Source organism: Schistocerca piceifrons, chromosome X (genome assembly GCF_021461385.2).
Source record: "Schistocerca piceifrons isolate TAMUIC-IGC-003096 chromosome X, iqSchPice1.1, whole genome shotgun sequence".
Classification (NCBI taxonomy): domain Eukaryota; kingdom Metazoa; phylum Arthropoda; class Insecta; order Orthoptera; family Acrididae; genus Schistocerca; species Schistocerca piceifrons.
This window is the reverse complement of record NC_060149.1, coordinates 864495842-864513439: the sequence shown is the minus strand read 5'-3', so window position 1 is coordinate 864513439 and position 17598 is coordinate 864495842. Positions and strand designations below refer to the sequence as shown.

The 17598-nt window shown below is 44.5% G+C and overlaps 1 pseudogene; it reads left to right on the top strand.

Moving 5' to 3' along the window:
* The first annotated feature begins 12470 nt into the window (after positions 1-12470).
* LOC124723359 lies at positions 12471-12588 on the top strand (annotated as a pseudogene).
* The last annotated feature ends 5010 nt before the right edge of the window (positions 12589-17598 follow it).

Below are 17598 nucleotides of genomic sequence, written 5' to 3'. Positions count from 1 at the left end.
GAGTAGGAAGTTCGAAAATGGTGTGACTTCAGTGGAAGATGCTCCTCGTCCAGGTCAGGCGCAACGAGTTGTGACTCCACAGAGCATTGCAGCAACTGAACCCATAGTGAAGGAAAACCGCCGAGTGACATTGAACGACACTGCAGCATGTTTACAAATTAGTCATGGGTCAGCACACCACACTGTGCATGATGTGCTCCAGTTTCACATAGTGTCTGTAAGATGGGTGCCACGGCAGCTGACTCCTGAAATGAGAGAACGACGTGTTGATGCTTGTGAAGAACTTCTTCGGCGCTTTGAACGAGAAGGTGATGGCTTCCTTACAAGAATCGGTACTGGGGACGAAACCTGGGTTGGCTTCCACCAACCGGAAACGAAGAGAGCGAGCAAGGAATGGCGCTATTCTTCATCACCAAAACCAAAGATGTTTCGAACAGAACCATTAGCAGGGAAGGTTATGCTGACTCTCTTTTGGGACGAAAAAGGAGTCATTTTGGAGCATTACATGCCTAGAGGGACCACTGTCACCAGTGAATCATACACAGATCTCCTAAAAATCATCTGCGGCCTGCAATCAAATCAAAGCGACGTGGATTGCTGTCAGCAGGTGTCCTTTTGCAACATGACAATGCAAGGCCCCACACTGCCCGTACAACAGTTGCAACAATCACAGACCTACATTTTGAATGTCTTCCTCATCCACCATGTTCACCAGACCTTGCCCCAAGTGATTTCCATATGTTTGGACCACTCAAAGACGCAATGGGAGGAAAGAAGTTTCCTTCTGATGAAGAGGTACGCCACGCGGTGCATGAGTGGTTGCGCGGACTACCAAAAGAATTTTTTGCTAAAGGAATTTATGCACTTTGTAAGCGCTGGAGGACATGCATTGAGCTTGGGGGAGATTATGTTGAAAAGTGATACAGCTTTGTACTACTTCTGCACAATAAATAACATTTAAAAAATATTTAAGGTTTCCATTTGACTCACCCTCGTATTTAATATCTGACATCTGATTTTCCTCAGTTAACAATTCGTATAGGTACTGGGTTCTATTCCCCGTCCATCACCGCAACTTTACTTCATGGCGTTTCACACTCATGCATTGCACTTTATTACGTACATTTCGTTGTTACTTCTCAGGGGCATTATAAGCATCATGGGGTTCCCCGGTGCAGTGCTAAACATATCGTCATTTATTTCCAGGTTCAGACATTCGGCCTTGTAAACTGATACCGATAAACACTTCAATATTTTAGGTCTCGTCATGTCATTAAATGAGTGTGATAAGACTTCTGTCGTGTCACTTACTGTAATGAGGTTTAATTAACAAGCATTAAGGAATGTTGTCGAATTAAATCGGGTGATGCTGCGGGAATTAGATTAGGAAATGAGACGCTTAAAGTAGCAAATGAGTTTTGCTATTTAGGGAGCAAAATAACTGATGATGGTCGAAGTAGAGAGGATATAAAATGTAGACTGGCAATGGCAAGGAAAGCGTTACTGAAGAGAAATTTGTTAACATCGAGTATAGATTTAAGTGTTAGGAAGTCGTTTCTGAAAGTATTTGTATGGAGTGTAGCTATGTATGGAAGTGAAATGTGGTCCATAAATAGTTTATACAAGAAGAGAATAGAAGCTTTCGAAATGTGGTGCTACAGAAGAATGCTGAAGATTAGATGGGTAGATCACATAACTAATGGGGAGGTACTGAATAGAATTGGGGAGAAGAGGAGTTTGTGACACAGCTTGACAAGAAGAAGGGACGGGTTGGTAGGACATGTTCTGAGGCATCAAGGGATCACAAATTTAGTATTTGAGGGCCGTGTGGAGGGTAAAAATCGTAGACAGAGACCGAGAGATGAATACACTAAACAGATTCAGAAGGATGTAGGTTGCAGTAGGTACTGGGAGATGAAGCAGCTTGCACAGGATAGAGTAGCATGGAGAGCTGCATCAAGCCAGTCTTTGGACTGGACAACAACAAAGGACTGTCTTATCTCCAATAAGGTCTTCTCTAATATTTGTCGTATGACGGTATTAGTTTCATCTGAACCGACTGCGATAATCAGTAGTGTTCTCTAATAGTCTTCTGTGGTAACCACTGTGCATGTCAAACGGCTGTACTGTAGAGGATTTAGAGGACCTCCGACACAACTATGCTTTGTTGGTTGCATAAAGTCAGGTGTGGCCTACACATTGGAATTCAGGGGCGCCCCGCTTTTTGTTCTGTCGAGTGTGCCGGTCTGATAAGTAGTCTTCATGGATTTGTTCAGATATGGCAATTTACTGCTTAAGTCCACAGGGTTTTAATGCTACCACTGATGATGGCCACACAATGATTGAAATCGATTTGCAACAGAAATATAGATTTATACTTCAACGATGAGTAATGACTTTCCTTTTGTTATATGGGGGCTATTCGGAAAGTAAGGTCCGCTTGGGGTGCGAAATGGAAACCACAGTGAAAATCCGATGAAGCTTTGCACAGATGCGTTGGGCAGTGCCTCTAGTATGCCTGTCGATCGCATCACGTCGCTCTTTTCAGATTTAAGCACACAGTGAGCACGTAAAGACGCTTAGAACAATAGTGTCTCCCGCCAAGTATGAGGGCCTGGGGTGATATTTCGCCTAATGTCAGGCAGCCCACATAACACAGCTGTCATGCTTTTCCTTCTGCATGACAATTCTCGCCCGCTCTCTGCAGGGGCAATGAAGACGCTCCCGCAGCGTTTTCGATGGGAAGTGTTTGAACATCCACAATAGAGCCCGTAATTGACTCTCCCTGTATTTTATTCCCGCTCAGATGAACCCCTGGCTATGAAGATAATGTTCTGGCACACACAACGAGCTGTAGACTAGCGTAGAGAATTGGCAGGAAGCACTGGCGGCTGCCTTCTATGACGAGGGTACTGAAAGTTGGTACAACGCTACGACAAATGTCTAAACCGGAGCGGCGACTGTGTAGAAGTAGCTGGAAGGTGTAGCTAACTGTTGCAAATAAAACTTTTTTGATTTTCACAGTGGATTCCATTTTGCGACCGATCGGACCTTACTTTCCGAATAGGCCTCTAAATACTTGTGTGGCGGTCGTGGTGCACACAACTCCTGGTGGAGCCTCATTCAAAAAAATTGTCTGCAGGATGTAAACGATAAGAGCTATAACGTACTGCAGTGTTGTAAGAAAGTCGAGACCAACAATTTGCAGTCTATCAAGCCGAGAAACAACCCCAGATTGGCCTACAAAAGCCACCCAAGCTACAGCGCAGGCGCGCTGCCGAGTCTTTCAATTCCCTCTCACACTCTTACGCCATCAGTTTAGTCGAATACATCGTTAACATTATTAATTTAAACTTTCCCGTGAGAGTAATGGACGAAATAGCACTTTTGTAAACGTTATGCAAAAACTAATTGGTTCAAATGGCTCTGAGAACTATGGGACTTAACTTCTGAGGTCATCAGTCCCCTAGAACTTAGAACTACGTAAACCTAACTAACCTAAGGACATCACACACATCCATGCCCAAGGCACGATTCGAACCTGCGACCGTAGCGGTCGCGCGGTTCCAGACTGAAGCGCTTAGAACCGCTCGGCCACTCCGGCCGGCAAAAACTAATTTCTTTTGGAGTTCGCTCTAAATTTAACTCTTACAAGCAAAGTAATTTCATACTAAGAAAGCGAAATAAATAAAATGGTTTAATTGTTAAATTTATGATTCTAAAATCGCAATATTTTGAGATGAAATGTACAGAAAATTCCATTTTACAGTTTGTAAGTCCAGGAACAAGAGGTTTTCAACACTGAAGGAGGATTTTCGCCAAAATCACGCGCGCCGCGCATGCACTGTTGCTTAGGTGGCTTTTGTAGGCCAATCTGAGGCTGTGTGGGTTAGTATCCTCATTTCTTGAGTGACGCTGACATACAGTCACCGCTCTTTGATGCACAAAGTATGGCTTTTCTCTAGGAATGTAAGCATTCAGATTTATGTGTTTTTTTTTTCTTTAAAAGTACTTTAGGTAGCACCTATAAAATGCTTTATGTCCAGGTGATCTGAACGATCTCATGCATATGTGTGAGTAGCACAGCTTGAAGATGAAGCTATTAATGCGTGATTTGCAGGAGGGTGACCCTAAGAATTCATATTTATATGTATGCCTCTTAATTTTGTTCTCATGCTTGCATGCAGTGCTTACGTTCTCTTAAATTTATTTCTATAGCTGTCCCAGACATCAAACTGCCACAGGCCCTGACGCCATTTTCTAGCCAGAGCTCACGGGGGATGTCAGTGGTCATTAAGAATCGGATACATGAGCATTACTACTTCCTCTGTCAATAACAATTTGCGCTTGCATATAGTGCTTGTGACGTCTTTTCCTCTGTTATTTTGTACGTGTGCTTGATGTTAATATAGCTACAGCAGTATTGTTCTATTAAATGAAAACTATATCTAAACATACGTCTAAAATCCTTAATGACGGAAATGAGAAGTGGTTAAAATCACTTAATATTGTCGGTGAACCGCAACGTAAGTGTCGGAAATTATAATCGATGGCTGTATATATATCTATCGCATGTGTGTGTGTGTGTGTGTGTGTGTGTGTGTGTGTGTGTGTGAGAGAGAGAGAGAGAGAGATACTTATCTCACTTCTTTCTTTTACAGAAATATCGGAGCCGTCTGGAGGCGGCTAACTACACCACCCCAGCCTGTACCTTCGAAATGGAGGCCACAAGCACCACAACCACGGTCATTACGCTCGCTGTGGCCGCCGCTTGAAACCTCCCCGACACCACATATGGCACCCCCATTGCCCCAGGCCGGAATATCAAACTGGTGCGGGACATCGACTCCGGGGCGTTTGCCGGGACGTTTGGCGTTTGCGATGTCAACATCGTGTGCGACATCATCATCCTGGTCTGGAGTATCACGTTTACCGTGCTGCGTTGCGATCGATCTCTATGGCAACGTCCTGGGTCTAGCAGCAGTAGGAGTCACTGAGCCCCGTCTTGTTAATGTACACCAGGTAAATGGCTCTGAGCACTATGGGACTTAACATCTGAGGTCATCAGTCCCCTAGAACTTAAAACTACTTAAACCTTACTAACCTACGGACATCACACACAATCATGCCCGAGGCAGGATTCGAATCTGCGACCGTAGCGGTTGTGCGGTTCCCGACTGAGGTGCCTAGAACCGCTCGGCCACTGAGGCCGGCACACCAGGTAAATCACACAGCTGCGTTACACAACTCTGCGGTGGCCAGTGCTTTTGGGGATAGGATCCTGCAATCCCACATTGATAACTCCAATGCGTCGTATCGAGATCCAGACACTTTCCTTCGTGCTTGTCGAGCAGTGTTGGAACAGTGGCCAGTGGCATCCGCCCGCCACCACGTGCACAAAGCAGTTCTCTATTGAGAGCTGACGCATCCCCCCCCCCCCCCACTTCACTCCACCCCACCAAAGAAGTCAGTAATGCTGCAGAGAAAAGTACCTCACAGCGCTATTTCGCATGTTTTACGATCAACGATAGAATGGCCAACTATCATGAAACCATATTGGAGTTCACGTTCCTAACGACCGTGCGCGACCAAAAGCACTCACCGTCAAACAAGTCGTACGTGACGAAGTGAAGATCCCTCGTGAAGACATGATCGGGGAACACCTGTCCATCGTTAGTAGCGTGGTTTACGAACGACGCAGCCGGCGATAAGATCTTAGAACGAATGGACGAAAGACGCCCTCAAATTCCAGCAACAGTAATTGTTGAACGTGTCGGCCTAGATTATGTACAATCTGCATCTTCGAACTTCCGTTCGAAATGCTGGCAGAAGGCGTGATGGCGGCACTGCGTCCTTATGGAAAAGTGTTCGGCCATTTAGGAAAGGAGTAGATTAGTTTTTAACGTCCCGTCGACAACGAGGTCATTAGAGACGGAGCACAAACTCAGATTGCGGAAGGATGGGGAAGGTAATCAGCGGTGCCCTTTCAAAGGAAACATCCCGGGCCGGCCGGAGTGGTCGTGCGGTTCTAGGCGCTACAGTCTGAAACTGAGCGACCGCTACGGTCGCAGGTTCGAATCCTGCCTCGGGCATGGATGTGTGTGATGTCCTTAGTTTAGTTAGGTTTAATTAGTTCTAAGTTCAAGGCGACTGATGACCTCTGCAGTTAAGTCGCATAATGCTCAGAGCCATTTTAACCATCTTTCACAACCTACAGAGACCAGGCGAGATGAGGCTGACCGTCTACAACAGCGACCGGCCGCTCCCCCGGAGATCATTGTGCATGATGAAGATCTCGATAGGCGTGAAGGTGATATGGCTCTGGTTTGCCACGGTTGTGCCTTCTGCAGCCTTCGTCGCGTCTGCATCCCGTCGTCCGACACTGAACCACATCCGCGCAAACAGATGTCACTAAAACGACGCAATAAGAGGAAGATGACATCGACGGCAGAGCTGGAGTCGTGCTTCCAGGATGAAACCGTCACACGCCCAGGAGGAGGTCACATGCGCTCTTGGCGGTACTGACCCCCATCACGGGTAGGTCAATTTGCCGACTGACTCCAGAACGCAGCAACGCCCGAAGATCCCACCGGCGAGGTTTCCAACGCCGCCAGTATGGACACGCTGATGAAACGGCTCGTCTTGTATCAGCGCTGATCAGACCTGACTGCCCTGTTTCGTGGGCGGACGACGTTGTTCCTGAACCCCCACTAGAGGAAGTAAAGCCACAGGCCACCCCGGCACGATTAGGAGACAGACAGTGCTTAAGACCCTGCGACATTCGTTCTTACCGGTACGAGTCAATTTAAATACGATCAGTTCCTAAGTTAAACTTCAATTGCTACGTGACGCATTACGAGCAGCGGTCGTTGACATTGTCCTGTTCCGAGAGCTACCGACAGAGACTAGGGCCAGTTTTTATTGTTATACTGCATACGTCACCTCAACAGCCAACGGAGATAATGGAGCAGCGATTACCGTGCGTGACGGCATTGCAGTAGAAGACGTCACTTACTTGCAGCCAGCACTAACAGTGCACTAGTGAATGTCTATGCGCCATCCGGCACAGACCAACGACGAGGGCGCGCACCATTTTATTCAGGAACAATCACGCCACTTTTTCTGGGACGATAAGATGGGAAGTGGTACATGGCAGTCGCCTAAGATACACACACGTCACACTAGCCAATCGACTGGATTGCATCTAAGTGACTTTCCCACTCGCTTCGTACGCCCTGAACGCGGAAACGTGGCCTTGGACCATCTTAGACAATAGCTTTTATGTGTGCACCATTAACCTCTGACGACAAACAATATGGTGCTGTCGGGGACAGTAGAAGCTTAGCGTTGCCTACTTACAGGTACCGTAATTTCGACAAATGGCCACGACCACATGGGAATCCTGCGAAAGACGCATACTCGTCCATACTTTTGTGGTGGATACAATGTGTAAAGCCAGCCCTACGCCCCGCGCTGGTCCAACGACAAGGAACGAATGCAGTGGCAGAGAGGTACGACAGAATTTTACTACATGATCCTCCAGGACCTTATGGAGCACTCGCCATCCCCGGAACGTCAGACAGAGGTCCAACGAGGCTATGTTTTTGGCCCTTACTCGACGCCGCTTGGAATGCGTAGTTGTCAGAGTGCGATGCCAAGGCGGCATCAACGGAGAAACGTCCCCAATACATCGTGTCGTCGCAGATCTTATACGCCGTCGACAAGTGTTGGTCCGTTCTTTAGATTTTCCTGACGGCCGACGGTTGGTATAAAGGCACACATAGAAACAGCCTTCGAAGCTCACCATCGTCAATTCTATCGTGAAGAAGACCCTAAAGTTGAAGCACTTACAGACATACTGTAGATGGTCCACCACACCCTTGATGGCCATGCGGCGGACTTAGCAAATATCTTCAATGAAAACATCACTGATGGACTCGCCAAGGGTGCTCTCAACCGATCGTCAGAACCAGACGGCTTGCCGTTAGAATTTTGGAAGACCATCAAGGACTTAATGTTGCCTCGATGGAGGGAAATATACCAGGAATTGCTGTCCCCCATGACGCCACCACCACCGGAAGTCTTGGAAGGTATAATCATTCCGATGCCCAAACCATCTGGAGGTATGCGATCCGATAACTATCGACCATCACTTTACTCAACTCAGATTTTAAGATTTTTACGCGCCTCGCGCAATGCGTCTCAGACGAGTCCTGCACCAGCTCCCGTCGCCTGCACAGACGTCCTTGGGCGGAGATACTAATATACAATCGAGGCGTCATCTGTATTGCAACAGTCTGTCAACTGCAGCGAGCTACGATTTCTGACGATTTCGATTAACCATTCGATCGCGTGAACCACACCTTCCTCGAGAAGGTGATGGAACGAATGAATTTCGCCCCTGCCTTCGTCCTCGAAATCATGGGCCCACTTCGTGACGCTTCGTTGTGGATGATGGTCAATGGACGGATGACGACGCCAACATGGATCGTATGGTCAGTCCGACGTGATTATGCCCTTTCAACGATCATGTACGTTATTGCACCAGAACCGCTTCTCTGCTGCCTGCAACGTCGTTTATCAGGGCTCACCCTTGCGAGGAACACACATTAAAATGCCGCGGCTATGTAGACGACCTCGTCTTCATCATACATACCAACGAAAAGGCTCAAGAGGCAACATGGTAGATGGAACAACACGGGATCGGTGCAGGCAGCCATATGAACTTCGTCAAATCCTGCACAATGATCACTGAACGGGGACTCCCTCGTGAAAGTGCGGCACCGTTTAGGACGATGGAGACTCTACGCTCTCTAGGAATAGTTTTCACTCGAGACATTCGTCGCACCACGGTGATCAACTATGTCTTCTTCAGAACATCAGGACGGGAGTTCTAAGCCAGATATTGCTGGCAATGGGCATGTTAAAAAAGGTGCAGTTTATTATCATATATATGCCATACCTTCGTAACACATATCGCACAAATTTTACCTATCTCTACAGTGATGGCGTCACCGGATCCAAGGGCCCTTCGGTTATTTTGTCAGTACTGGTCACATACTCAATCAAATATTACACACTCACACTCCCTAAGTCCTGGTCAGTGTCCATGCACGCTCTATAACTCTTTACGTACGTTCAATCTTGAAGTTATGGAATCACAGCCTCAAGAGTATCACTGGACTTTTGGTCGACGAACTCGCACCTAATTCACGTCAACCGCCTATCGCCATGGCCCATATTGCATCAGGCCTACCACATCAGACTTTTCCTTCTGGAATACAATTATGTCCATGAAGACTTTCCTCGCACTAGGGCTCCCACTACGTGAGACTTTTATCACTTGTTAATGCGGACTCAGCCCAGGAATGCTGTCGAAGAATGTTACCCAGAGGTTGGGGTGGTCGGTGTGGCGCGCAGTTTATCACCCATACTTCATCACGGGAACAAGCGCCACGTGGTACATAGCCGTTACCAGTAAACACCAGACGCGACACAAACTCCATGCTATCGTCCTGGCAGACAGCCCTCTACGCCTCAGGTGTAATGTGGACGATACAGCCTCTGCGACGCGGCGGCGACATATGGCTCCTTCTCCAGCAGATCCTGGTCCTTTATCTCCGTATTTTCCACCATCAAAGATGCATTCGGTCACCTGGATAAAGGGTGTGGCCGTCCTATATCCTTTCAGAAATGGATCCAAGAACGTGATCAATTTTGAGACGTTTTTTACACGACACCACATAATGAGACGACAACTTAAATACCAGTCCACTTTTGCTAACTATCCAGGAAGCATTTTTTCGAACCCGCCCCACAGTTGGAAACTCGCGGGTGAGCGGGGTTGACGGGTGAAGCCGTACTCTCAGGACCATCAAATGCTCGGCGTTCGCTTCCCGAAGGTATTTCCCCAACCGATGTCTTCAAAACGAGCGGTCGGCGATACGTTTTTCGCACACCAGGAGCATCTTTAAGTTTTTTCCTGTTTCCTATGTTAAATATAGATGTTTTCTGTTATTGTTTTTACACTATATAACTAAAAGAGACCCACTCACAATTATTTCCTTAATTACCTGTATTCCCTAAAAAAAAGAAAGAAACGGCGAAGGCGCGGGAAATTCAGTTTCGAGTCCCGGTCCGGCACAAATTCCCTTGTACAGCTGATGACTGTTCGTATTCGTAACTGCGAATACGTTTCATGTGTTTCACAACGGCTGTGGTCGCTACAGTGTCTGTTCCTTCGGACATACATGCATGTCCGAAGGAACATTCCCCCATTCATCTTAACAACACCGACACTGCGATATCGTATAGCTTTGCTTTATACAGGAACTGTAAAACAACAATGTAATTGAAGAAATGTGGCGTGTATAACGTGTGCGGGGTGCTGAGAAAATAACTGCTTCCACTGTTTTTACGATGATTTTTGCCCCCATACGTGTAAATCATCAACGGTAAAATAATATAAGTATTTTATATATATATCATAGTATAAAAGCATTTTATATATCAAGTTGTCGTGTACGCCTTACAATCCCTTCCTGGAAATTTATTTGCAGTCGTAAATCTTTATTTTGTGAAAATATTAATAAATACAATACTGAGGATTATTTCAGTTTATCTGAAGTGTAAGTAACGTAAACGGATTGCAGCTCTGTACTGTTTCCACAGCGCCAACCGCTGCCTACCGAGCGAGGTGGGGCAGTGGTTAGCAGACTGCACTCCCATTTGGGAGGACGGCGGTTCATACCCGCGTCCGGCCATCCAGTTTCAGGTTTCCGTGATATCCTTAAATCGCTCCAAGCAAATTCCCGGATCGTTCCTCTGAAAGGGCACTGCCCATGTCCTTCTCCATCCTTGAAACGATCTGAGCCTGTGCTCCACCTCTAATGAACTCGATGTCGACGGGACGTTAAACCCTAATCTTCCTTCCTCCCTCTTCCCCCTTCTTTTTACCAACTGCTACCTGGAAACTACGCTAACATAAATGGCTCATGCCTCACCTGACCCAAGCCACCGCGCCAAAAGTGAAAAACGCTTTTTATATTTTTTATTTCTATTTTATTTTATTTTACTTCTTTTGAGCATTGCTGTCTGTAGCTCCCACCTCTGCCACATTCATTTCTGGCAAGTCCTGCATATACCATAAATCAGTGATGACGAATAGTCACGATTTTTCCTTCTTGGTTGCAAAGAGAAGTAGCGCAGGTCGTTAACACACGCCTGCGCAGTGGCACCCGGCTCGGAGGTAAGATGGTTACAATCCTGTTGGTAGTTGGAATTTTCAGTGCCAGTATTTGGTCGGCAAGGGAAGGAGAGGCAATGGCGTGAAATTTCTGATCACCAGTCTTTGCGCCAATATTTTGAATTAAATTCCAAACCTCTCCACAGTGCCTCATGAAGTGAGGAAGTGTGACATTATTGGTGACCGTCAGTTGGATGGGGACGTTAAGACCGGCAGCCTTCTTAGCGCTATTCAGGAGACGTAGGCTATGTCACGGCATCAATTCTTACCCTCTCCCTTGCCTCATCGTCATCATACGACACAAATATAACACTACCCTGTACACGCACCTATTACACTCACCTACACTCCAAAAATACGTATACAGCAAAACTCTCACATATCAGCAAGTAAAGGGACCAATGTTCGCGTCGGAAGAAAACCCTTTCCGGCAGACTGCTTAATTCACACTGTGGTAAATCCTAGCCAATAATTCTCTACGACATATATATTTTTTACCATAGTTCTCTAAAAGATGCACTAATTAGGGGTCCGTAACTTAATGTAACGTATTAGTAACATTATACTGGACTCGTAACAAATTAAACCGATTTATTGCGCGTTCCACTTGAACAGTACCGTTATTGTCCTGCGGTACCGGAATAACGTTATTGTCTGGTAAAACGTTATACAGTGCACCGTTATCGCAGTAAAGAGATGAATGACGATACGTAACGTAACAATATTGGGTAACAGGAAAGGAATAACGGTACTGGAATAATGAAATTATCGGCTGAAACGTTATGCCGTGTAGCGTTGTTGTAGTAACGAATAAATTCCGGCACATAACGAAATGCAGTGTGGTGACACAAAAGGAATGACTTTCCTGGTCTCAACAACGTTACTGTCCTGTGGCACAGGGACAACGGTACTGTACCCATAACTAATAACCAGAGGTTCATAATTTAACAAAACGTATTAGTATTGGGAACTGTAACGAATTAATCCGTTTTGTTATCCGTTAATCCATTTTGCTATGAGTACACTGTTGAAAAAACTAAATAACAACAAGATAAGGAAATTTCTAGAGACGCATTATAAGAGGAAATTCACTGATGAATATAGTTAAAAAACAAGTGTGTACAAACAATGCACATATCATCCCGTACTTACGCTATTACGGGAGTGACTAATGGCAAAATCTTTCTAACGTTTGTTCATATTTAGATAACTAGTATTTTAATGAGCCAACGGCCTTGCCACAGTGGTAACACCTGTTCCCGTCAGATCACCGAAGTTAAGCGCTGTCGGGCTGGCCTAGCACTTGAATGGGTGACCATCCGGTCTGCAGAGCGCTGTAGGCAAGTGGGGTGCACTCAGCCCTTGGGTGGAAAACGAAGAGCTACTTGATTTAGAAGTAGCGGCTCCGGTCTCGGAAACTGACATACGGCCGGGAGACCACGTGCCCCTCCATGTCCGCATTCAGTGACGCCTATGGGCTGAGTATGACACGGCGGCCGGTCTGTACCGTTGGGCCTTCATAGCCTGTTCGGGAGGAGTTTAGTTTAGTTTTTAGTATTTTAATGAACTTGAAGTTATTTGCACACGATGTAAAGAACAATTTGTAGGGTAGATTTGGAAAATTTTGCAAGAAAACTTTATTAAGCCGTTTTCAAGGAGATCGACTTAGAGTGTTGTTTTGGAACTATCAGTTTTGGGTCACTGCATCTTGGAAACGGCAAATACGTTTGGAAAATGTGAAATAAATACAAGGTGTTAGTTGATTAAATTGATTTACAAAACAAATCCGTCATGCAAGTTATATTCAATATCGAACAAACATCGAAGATTTTTTGAACTTTTTTTATTGCCTCAAGAACTAACATCGCAATATAAATTGGCTCATATCAATCATTTTTGTAATTATTCTCTTTCAATTGCAAAATTTTAAGGGAAAAATGTGTAGCCTGTGCCTGTGTCCTATGCTGTGCAGCAAGAGGAAGCAGACTGCCTGCGCCCGCCCCTGCTCTACAGGGAAAATTAGTTTATTTTAAGTGTAATTTTGGTAAATTATTGTCTACTACGTATGTCATGTAAACAAGAGGACTCCCCTTGTATCATGCATTAGAGTTGCATTTGCTAAGAGCATTGCAAGTGATCCACCACCAGGTACCGTATTAGGAAGGTTTATGTCAGATAAAATTTAAAAAAGTAAAGGTTACAAATCACGGACCAACATTTCTTCGCGATGACGTTATAATCTCTAAGGAGAAGGTAGCAAGCAGATGTCTCGTTATAAAGTTGTTAATGTATATACATATACAGGGTGGTCCATTGATCGTGACCGGGCCAAATATCTCACGAAATAAGCGTCAAACGAAAAAACTACAAAGAACGAAACTTGTCTAGCTTGAAGAGGGAAACCAGATGGCGCTATGGTTGGCCCGCTAGATGGCGCTGCCATGGGTCAAACGGATATCAACTGCGTTTTTTAAAATAGTAACCCCCCATTTTTTATTACATATTCGTGTAGTACGTAAAAAAATATGAATGTTTTAGTCACGACGTGACATATGTTAAAAATAGCAAAGACTGACGTTTCCCGTAGTTGAAAATATATCATACACTCACATGTCATTGCAGAAAAAGCATAAAATCTAAAAATGTTTAATAGCTGGTTAAATATTCATCCTAGACGGAAAAGTTATAAGAATAAAAATTGGGTATTCTTGAATGATGAACAACTTTTGTTACTAATTTCTTTTTTTACAGCATATGTTCATCACAACACAAGGTTTAGAAAATTGTCTAAATAGATTTTTACTTGTAAAATAATTTAATTTATTGTTTCCATCATTTTTATCTAACCTAGTATACGTTGGAAGTTTTTTAAATAGAAAATGTTATATGTATTTTTTATAAGAGCTCTCTGAAATTGTCTATACTATAGGTAATGTCAGTTCTGTTGTTTTCTGTCGGCTCTGCAAAGGAAAATATGCAAAGTTTAGTGTTTCTTTAACTGTCCAGAATTATTATTTTTTGTTTCTATGGTGATAATATCCCAAAAATTAAAAAATGATATCTGTGACTTTTCAGAGCTGACGTGAATTCTGCAACCATTCCCCCACTCATTCCGGAGTTTGCTGCCGCGGTACGTGCAAAACTAATCCAGGAATTCAAGTGCAGACAGGTCTTTTCAAAAATCGACGCAACGCCAGAAAGCCATCGACATTTTTTAGGAGTAAACCTCCAGTACATCAAGGGCGGGCAGATTGTAGTTAGGACCCTGGGAGTCGTCGAACTGTTCGAAAAACACTCGGAGGGCCAACCTCAAGATGGAAATTCTTCTGTTGCTGGATAGCTTCGAAGTTCTCAAAACGTAGTGAGTCTCATAACAGACGACGGGGCTGATATGCTCAAAGCCACTCGATTTTTGCGTGAAGACATTTCCACGTTGGAAGACTGGGATGAAGACTGTTCATTGCCTGAGTGTGCAGTTGGCTGTTGACGACGGAATTGCTGTAGCTCCGTCCTTTGCATGGGATGGCCTCATCGATAAAGTTCGCTCTTTAGCAAAGCATCTTCGTACTCTAACGGTCGCCCGCATCATACGAAGACAGCAACAAGCTCCACCCACGCTACATATCAGAACTAGATGGGGTGCGTCTTACGACATGATGACATCGGTGAAGAGGATTACAACTTTTATTCGCGATTCTTTTTTACAGACAAAGATGAGGAGAGTACAATGTTAGCGATACCGATTGAGGCCTTCTCGACAACAACATATCCGCGCTCGAGCCCATCAGAGCCCCAATAACCGCCTTGCAAGGGGAAGGGTTGCTCTTTGGAGATTTTATGCGCTTTGGCTAAAGTGCAAACTTCGACTTGACAACATGCCCGGCAGCGATCTCGCGAAGAACGTGAAAATAGCAGTGGGCAATAGAGAACGTGCGCAAATGTATAAAAGTGGTGAAGTGAGATATACGGCAATTTTAGATTACTGAGGTTTCAAATCGGCCCCCTTAATAAATCCACGATATTTTTCGTTCCTGGAAGAAGATGACGTGGACGATTCAGATGGCTCTAAGCACTATGGGACTTAACATCTGAGGTCATCAGTCCCCTAGAGTTAGAACTCCTTAAAGCTAACTAACGTAAGGACATCACACACATCCATGCCCGAGGCAGGATTCGAACCTGCGACCGTAGCAGCAGCGCGGTTCCGGACTGAAGCGCCTACATAGAGCCGCTCGGTCACAGCGGCCGGCGATGACATGGAAGCTGCTATTTGTTACTTATGTAAAACATGGTTTAAGATCCAGACGGTGATTGATACCGAAATTGGCAAGGAAGAAGTGCGACATGGTCCTGCAGTGGATGATGAATCCGATGAAAAGAATGACGAACTTCAGCGACTACTGGCGGAGAAGTATGCCCAGCGATACAGAGCTCCGAGCGAGAGTAACCGAGCGGCTGTATATATTAACACAAAACTCAGCAGTTATTTCGGAGGTACGAAGCAACTCAAGAAGAGCGCAAATGTCCTCCAACGTTTAGTACAGCCAGAATTGCATGCACTTCACTGTATCGTTCTCGCTATCCCAGCAACACAGGTGAGCGTGGAACGCTCTTCTCGTCTCTGTGATACATGCTGAGCCCACTGAGGTACAAACTTGGCGAAGAACACGTGAACAAAGATATTTTTCCCCAACAGTAAAAAGGATATTGTGCTGGAAATCTCCCTCGATCTCCATCCCCATTAACTACATCAGTTTTGTCATCTAGGGAAAACCAATGTTCTTCTCTGTTTTCCCATTTGGAACCTGAGTCGTCGATGATGGAGACAACTACCGGTGATACCAGCACCTAAATTAAGCCATATATGTTGCTATTTTGTATTAAGTGCCAATGTGCTGGCAATATAAATTCGTGTTTCATCACGAAATGTTTATTGTGTTATTCATTGACAAATGTGTGTCATTTTATGTTCTATACTTTGAAAACCATGAAGTATCCTTTCATTGCCCAGACTTCCAAAAATCGAACAAAAAGAACAAGTGGTGCACATACTTTCTCTTATGGTACTATTGGGAGTGAATAGTAGCAAATTCTTTCAACTCTGTGTAAATTTTCACTACGCCAATATTTCAAACAACCTGAAACTTACATATGACCTTCGTAACTATTCGTAGAGTAGATTTTTAAAATTTCAAAAGAGAATAAGAGTTTTCTAAGAAATCGACTTAGAGTAATTTTTTGAGAGTATCAGTTTTAGGCTCAATGTATTTTGGGAACGGTAAATAATTTTGAAACACGTGGTAGAGGAACAACTCACATACTTTCACTTTGCTACATATGAATTATATGTAGCAAAACTCGTAGTGGCAGAATGAACGGATCAGGACCTTGTACTCAAGCACATTTTTGTGCGCTGTCCTCTCCCGATTTTTCTCCCTCTCTCTTCCGTTTTCTATCTGTCACGCTCTGTTTATCTTTCATTTCGTCTCTTCCAAGTAGACAATGGCATAGGCCCTGTCAAATAGGTACTCTATCCATTAATATTTTTACGACCTACAGGAAATTATGTTCAGGTATTGCATGTAATTGCATAACAATGATAAATACATCCAGATTCAAATAAATTCATAATATGCTGAATGAAGGTTAAACAAATAGATTTCAAATTTGTGAAAAACATTACTACGACAAAATTTCTTTAGTACATTGTAAAATTAAAATTGCCAAGAAAATTGCCTCATTTTAGTTCAGTCTTATTAACTTAAATAAATTCATAATAATGAAGAAATTAAATAATAGTTAAAATAAAAGATTAAATCAAACGGTAATCCTACTCGTGACGAAGCATAAGAATGAGGATTCGGTTTCAAGTGATACACGCGTGGCTCAGCGCGGCGTGCTGGACCAAAGGCGACGAGTTTGGCCACAATGCGGCGAGCGGAACCAGTGCGGCGAGCAGACCAGCAGAGTACGAGCCAGCTCGAGTTTTCCCTTTCAAACAGGTTGAGCGCATCATGAACGCGCTAGTCGCGCTCAGAGCCAGTCGCTTCACAGCTCTAGTCGGCAACCCAGACGCCAACTTACTGTATACAGACAGTCACCTGTTCTGTTCATTTTGCCACTATGAATTTTGCTAATATAAGCACGAGTATGTATGTGCAATCTTCCTGCACCACTTGTTTGTTATGTTTTTGTGTTTACGGAACGTAATCCCATTTAGTTACAACGATAACAGTACAAAGCGCACCGTTACCACCGATGACATTACTTCTGTTTCACAGTTCAGTAACGTTACTTACGCCAAATAACGTTATTTCTTTTTGGTTACCCTATTGCGTTACGCTCTGGAAAGT